The following is a 7036-nucleotide window of genomic DNA, read 5'->3' as shown; positions in this document are numbered from 1 at the left end:
AGTCAGTCAGTGAGATCAGTCGTGTCAGAGTAATCAGGCCAGTGTGGAGGGTTGTGTGAGTGTGCGCTTGCGTGTGTGTGTAGGTGTGCGTGTGTGTGTATGTGTATGGAGGGTGGGAGCGCTCAGGGTCAAGGGAACTTTCTTCATCTGACCTATTGTTCTTCCCTCTGGTTTGAAAACACTGCGGAGCTTTCATCCATGCCTCTGCGTTCCGAGAAACAGGAAGTGTCTGCATCACACACCTCATCCATCATCTCACAGCCAAAAGAGCTGTCACATTTACAGACTTCTCACTCGCATTGTTATACACTTGACTCAACTCTGGCATTGACAGTTACTGCCTCACTTTTTCCTGCTGCATTGACGTTTTCCTTCACCTAAACTAAGGAGGGTTTGTGTTCAGTCTGTTAAGAGCTCAAAATCAAGGGTTTCGTTTGAATAACATGTTTGGGGTCCATTTATAATTTTTTCTCTTACAACATCAAAACAATTCCCATCAAAAATTGTGCCAATGTGAGCTTGTTTACTGTATTGGGAATTTACGGTCACACTCCAATTCACATCTGATATGGTGTTCCCCTGGCCAGATTTATCATCTTTGCCTGTAGAAGTCTGCTTGGATTTGCTTGCAAATGTACTTTTAGCCTCTTGTGCCTCATTTTTGAAGGGAATGAGATGTGGTGGTAAAAAGTAAAATTGTACAGAGATAATTAATTAAAATTTAATAAATGTGTGATTGTAACCTAACAAAATTTTAACTTATACCTAAAAGAGACATTTTAAGTTGTTGCAAAAATGTCTTGTAGTTGGGGGGGAAATAAACTTCATAGGTTAAGCAAAAATAATTTTATAGGCGTAGAAATGACAACATCCAATCTAAGAAGTCACCACTAGTCACAGGTGCTCCTGCTTTTATGATACACACACGTGACGTTTACCACATTTATATCATTGCGACAAATTTGTAATTATAGACAAAGTGAAATCTGTACATGTAAATTTAAGATTTTAGACTCTAGAGGCCATTTTGACCAAGTGGGATTATAGGCAGGCTGAAGCTCAACTTCACGGTTTCATTTAGACACACGTCTTAACGTCTTGTTTTAGCAGCCTAAAAACATATTACATTTACGCGGGACAAATACAAATGGCTGTTGTACAAGTTACTTTTGCATTAAATTGACCTCCATAATGAGAAGGGCCACTTCCAATCCCTGTGAATCAAGCAGGCCATCTTAAAGTCCATAAAACCTTCTAACTGGGACAAGCCCAATGTGTGTTTGAAAGTTACCAACACTTGGTCTAGCAAGCCCCTGCGCATAGTTACACTACACCGCACCTGCCTTAAGCTTAGAAGAGGTTAAGAGCCCAATGATTTTTTTAATCACAATTTTTCCATCTGTGAATCCTACCCTTTTCAAAGTCATGGTTGAACCTGAACCAGGGAGTAGCAGTTAAGAAAAGAATATTGCAAATAGTAAGCCATGATGATGTGCCTTGTAGAGGCAGCAGCGACCTATCCCTGAGTGAATAATTAATTTAGAGAGCCTTTATGTCTCAACCATTATGTTCCTATATTGTAGGTTAGGTACAGCACAATTTGAATGCAGATACAGGTATCAGATACTAGGTGAAAAGCATACATCTATTCATTTTCTTAACCGCTTGCTGTGTTTGACTCCTGTATGGCTCTGTAGTTTCCCTCAAAAAGTGGAAGCAGGACAGACCTCAGGAAAGCTCAAGTGCCTACATCTAGTCTTTTACACGCTACCTCCAGGCTAAGTCTAATAGCAATCAATGAAGACTCACACACAAAAGCTAATTCAATTTCCCTGCACCCGTTTTCTCATCAGGCCTCAAAGTCCTGTCCACGACTGATAGGGCCCCCCGAACATGTCTGCGAGGAGGGGAGGATTTATCCTAGCTTTCAGCCAGCCTTCTGTAATAGACACAGATAACAGGATTTTTCGAGGAGGTGCTGGAGTACCAGCTCACCTGCTTGTCTGTGTTGGACACATCCCCCTTCACCCCCCTCTTAAAAAAAAGAAACTTAATCAAGAGGCTTTAACTCCCACTTCAGTGAGACCTCAGAGATTTAAGTCGGGAGTCAAAGGGGGAGGAGATGAACATCTGTGTGGCTTCGGTTCACTTACCTGGGATGTGGATCCCAAACAGCCAGATAAACTGAGAGAAGGGAGGATAAGAGGCGAGGCGGCACCCTGCGTCGGTTGTCTGACAGCTGGTGACCCATAAGGGGGCTCTAAAAGAAGGGATCATAGATCACATGAAAGGGAAAGAGAAATAAATTTTGGTTTTAAAAAAAACACAGATAAAATATCTTCCTGTCTCCTTCGATCTCTTACCGGCTCACGGTCTCTGCATTTCAGTTCCCCCTGCACGGCAACCTGCTGTCTGTTCTGCTAAATAATGCAAGGCAAGAGCACGGGCCTAAGCGTGCAACAAACCCCTACATGCACTGGGATAACATATTAAACAATGCGAACATCAGAGACGCAACAGTCCTCGGGCACTCCAGCGCTCCTCTGTGAAGGATGCACTCAAGTCTGGCCACACTTCTTCCCTTTTGTGTGTTTGGTGTGCAACATACAAGTTAGAATGTCATGTTCAGCAAAGTGAGAGGAGAACGTGTGTCTCTAACAACATTCGATATCTCTGGGAGAAAACATCTGATGGCAGATGTTGCAGTCTGATGGCAACCCAACATGACCACACACTAGGCCTGCCACAGAAACATCGTTACAGCAACATACGCTATCACTACTGAGTACAATAATAATGCATCTCTATTAAAGATTGATATTGCCCTCTGTGAGAAAAACCTCTACAATCCATTTGATGAAATTTATGACCTTTTCACATCTTCATGTTCTTCTGTGAAATAATAAAATGTCACAGTATGATACAGATGAATGTTACTTAAATACCAAAACAGTTTGCTTCTTTTATGCGCTGCCCGTGACTGTTTTCTCAGAGTGCTCCGGGGTCAGTATTATGGACACTCTAAATCGTCCTAGGTGTTTTAATGAGTGTGAATGGTTGCTTTGTGATTGGCTTGCAATCAGTTCTGGGTGTACCCTGCCTACTGCCCCAGGGCAGCTAGGATAGGCTGGAACATGCCCGCGACGCTCGTGAGTATAAGCAGTTATGATGGATTGAGGCTAAATTCCAGACCTATCCCCCAATCGTGAAAGTCTGAGGTGAATGCGACAGTGAACTTTGCTGGTTCGTCATTAGTCCTATGCCAGAAGCTGGGCCATGCATCCATCATCATCATCAGTCCGTCATTATTGCGAGCTGGACCAAACTGTAGAGCTCATTCTCATGTTAGCAGCATTTTTCGTTTGTTTTTCTGTTTGTTTGTTTTGTCTGTTCTTTGTTGTTTTGGATAATCGCATGTTCCAAATAAAGCATTCATTCATTCTTTCATTCATTCATTCATAGCTGAGACGTGTGTCGTACCATGACAACGTAACTGACAGCATCAGTGTTTTTTAATGCTGGTGTGTTGATGTTAGTATATAATGTGATGGCAATAATTTGGAATAAAGGAGTCTTGATGAGAATTCAAGATTATTACAAAGCATCCACTGTTGTGAGGAGCAATTTAAAAAAAGCAACATAAGATTATTGTGTCGATGTCCATGTATTATAGGGTTTGTTTATTTTGAAGATGGCCTGCATAGCGCTTTGGTGGCTTGTTGCATTGTGTTGTTGCGGCTTCTTTGGCATGTCATTGCACATCAAATCAACATAAATATATAAACTGTGAAAACAAAACAAAAAATCCTCGCATATTTCTGTTAGCACCCGCATTACTCGAGGATTCATTTCACCCCTACTTGCCAAAATCCACTTGCGTATCCACTCATGTATTTTATATGACCCAAGTGGGTTCCTCTTCAGTTTGACATGGATACTACAATAAATGTACTATGTGACATGAATGTGTAGCCTATAGGAGAATGCACACATTAATTTCACTATATTTCACTATAAACACTTAATTCGCACTATACTCGAACCAAGTGTTGCCCAAACCGTGGGGATTGGGATTAAGAGATTAGATCTAACAAAACCTGACACTTTTGAACTCAAATGAACTGTTGTTCAAAAACCATTTGTGACTGTCGTCAATTGCTTGATTCTCAATTTACTGATTCCATATGTTTACATGAGGTGCAAATGCTAAGATTTTCCCGAGCAAACAAAGATGAGAAGCCGCTTATTTCAAGATTTGTGCTGGCTGGAATGTCAAATGTCAAAGCTTTGATGCGGCCGGGACCTTGATGATTGTTGCGACTTCAGAGGAAATAGAAAGTTGTTATAACATACAGTATAAGCATACAGCACGTCCCCGTTCAAGCATGGAGAATCTTGGAAGTGTAGTTGAACATTTAAAAGTTTTACAACACACAGCTGTGAAAAGATCATATTTGTGGTACTAAAATAGTCTGATAACAGTCATTTGTGGTGTGTTTTTATTGTATAGATTGGATGTATTAATTTGACTCGTTCTGTGTTTTCATTTTTCAATCACATTATGTTTCATATTGTTTTTCTTCTATTGATTCCTATTACTGTATAATTTTTGTATTCTGGTACTTGTGTTAGCCAACATAAACACAAAAGAATGGCAAAGTGCATATTTGTGAGATTTGCGTATATTGAGAGCTAAAACTATATAACTTTGATTTCTTCAATAATTGCCATTTGCCATTGCCATGTGACAGATTTTTATAACTTTTTAAACATAAAATATTTTAATACTGTACTTTCTTCTAAATGATTTATTTGAATTGATATAAAGATTCTTAACTTAAGGTAACAGTGACATAAAACAAAATATTAATACGCAGGAAACTCCACACAAAGAAATGAATGAGTACAATACAGCCCAATAAAATGTAGCTGTTGCCCACTTTTGTTATAAGTGTTGCTGATTTGCATCACGAATACCTGAGACATGGTGGAAGATGTTATTGTTTGCGAATGCTTGAACATAGCGCTTGTCATCTGTCTGTTGTTGAAGCGGCTGTGGCGCGTAGACTGTCCAGACTGGTGCACAATGAGCTGGAAGGGGGCCAAAAAAACGCCTCCTCTGCGAACATCACACATCTCACGCGGCCCTTTCAACTCTCGGAGGGAAGCAGAATTTGTGCCGAGAGCAAGACAAAGAAAGACATAATTAAATATCTTAAACGCATGACATAAAAGCTAAAGCAGAAATCAGGGTCTGGAAATGTTCCTGCTCCCTGGCTCCCTGTAAAGTTTTGCAGGTTAGCTTTATAAAGACATAAAAGACTCATGATAGCAGTAAACATGCATTTATTGCATATAATTTGATCATTTGTATTTAAATGGTAAGAATGCTTGTCATTCATAATTTTCCATACCTGTAGAAGCTCTACACACAATTGAACAACAAATGAAATGGAACCCTATATGTTATGACACCTTAATAAAAGGCAATTACATAAGAATGTAAATTAAAATCACAACATAATAATAACAAATATATTTTATGTACGATTCAATATTTTGTGTGTGTCTACAACTTTCAAAAAAGCGTTCAAATAGCGTGGGGAAAAGGGCATTCTTAATTCTAAAACGTTTACAAAAAATGTTTTATTTGAATACTTTGAATATTCAAAGTGAACTATTTCAGGTAAAGTATTATTCCTGTTAATTCAGAAACCTTCTAGGGCAACTGTTGTAAAGACCATTCAATGGGTTTTCCTGCAAACACACTAAATAACATTGATTAGGAATTTATTCATAAATTATTATTATTATTATTATTAGTAGTAGTAGTAGTAGTAGTAATAGTATTACAGTGACTTAAGGACAGTTTCCTTGGGATTTTTTTTTCAAACAATATTAATGTAATTTTACCCCCAAACGAGGCAAAGACTTCTACTATTTTAAAGCAACAATAAAATTCAGAGATGACTGAATTGTCAAAATTTTATTTTAAAATAATCATTTTAATTTTACTAAGATTCTAGTAAGGTACTACATGCAGTATTGATATATATATATATGCTGTGATTTTTTTTTCACTTTAAGCTTCCAAAAAGGCTTCCAAATTAAAATAATGACAAACCATCAGTCCCGCTGTTAATCAAAGACGTCAGCTCATTGCCATCCTCGTGGCATTCCATCATCATCATACACCCCAAATCCCAAAGAGGTGAAGCGAGAATAATCAAATGCGTAATTTAGTGCTGACCTTTGTCAAGAGTTCATCCATCTGTGCGGGAGAAGTCAGGTGGGGGTGGGGTGTGTGCGTGTATGTGTCTGTGTTTGACGGTGCGGGTGGGGGGGGTCTATAGTGACCCTTACTAACCGTTTTAACCTGCAACTGCCTGCTGGTGCAAAAACACAGCGCAGACATTAAGAGCCTCGCATGGGCGAAGGGATCAAAAAGGCCTGGAGAACACTGTTTGTTTCAAACAGAATGGGGGTTTATCTAGTGGAGGTTGGCGGGATGGTGCAGGCTTTCAGGCTGTGTTTTACGCTTGCAAAAAGAAGTGATAAAGTTCAGGGGGGAAACAAAACAAGAAAATGCTAATGAGTTGAATTCAGAGCACAATTGCGGGGGGGAAACAGAAAAAGGTGTGTTGTTTGAAGCCTAATCCTCTTTTACATTCTTAATTAGGAATCAACAAGCCAAAAGTCACTTTGTTGTGCTGACCCACACATGCCTATTTTGCGTGTGGGTGAGTGGGTATGTTTGTGTGTCTGTGTTAATGTTTTAGGAGCTGAAAATAGTTTTTTCTCTCGAACACTATTGTAAATTCCTTTTGCTATCTTTCCTGACGCATTTTTGCCAATTTAATATTTTTAGACATTTTATCTATTAGAATTACATGTGAGTACAAACTGTGATGCCTGGGTTCCAAAAATGGCTTCCTGAAAAGTAAGTTTTTAAGTAAACTAAGTTTTTCGTTAATATTTGTGGAAATATAAACCAGTGTGGGGTGTTTGGTTGACATTATTTAATGTACGTTTTGAG

The 7036-nt window shown here is 39.1% G+C and overlaps 1 long non-coding RNA gene across 1 annotated transcript; it reads right to left on the bottom strand.

The window, feature by feature from the left end:
- Positions 1-1584: 1584 nt before the first annotated feature.
- LOC148424026 (uncharacterized) lies at positions 1585-5276 on the bottom strand. The gene is made up of 3 exons (XR_015865703.1): positions 4978-5276; positions 2154-2260; positions 1585-1939 (listed from the first exon to the last, which is right to left on the bottom strand). It is a non-coding gene; the product is annotated as an uncharacterized LOC148424026 (long non-coding RNA).
- Positions 5277-7036: the final 1760 nt, after the last annotated feature.

The sequence above is a fragment of the Hippichthys cyanospilos genome, chromosome 5 (assembly GCF_059441005.1).
Source record: "Hippichthys cyanospilos isolate Australia breed blue-spotted pipefish chromosome 5, RoL_Hcya_1.0, whole genome shotgun sequence".
Lineage (NCBI taxonomy): Eukaryota > Metazoa > Chordata > Actinopteri > Syngnathiformes > Syngnathidae > Hippichthys > Hippichthys cyanospilos.
This window is presented reverse-complemented; position numbering and strand designations above follow the sequence as displayed.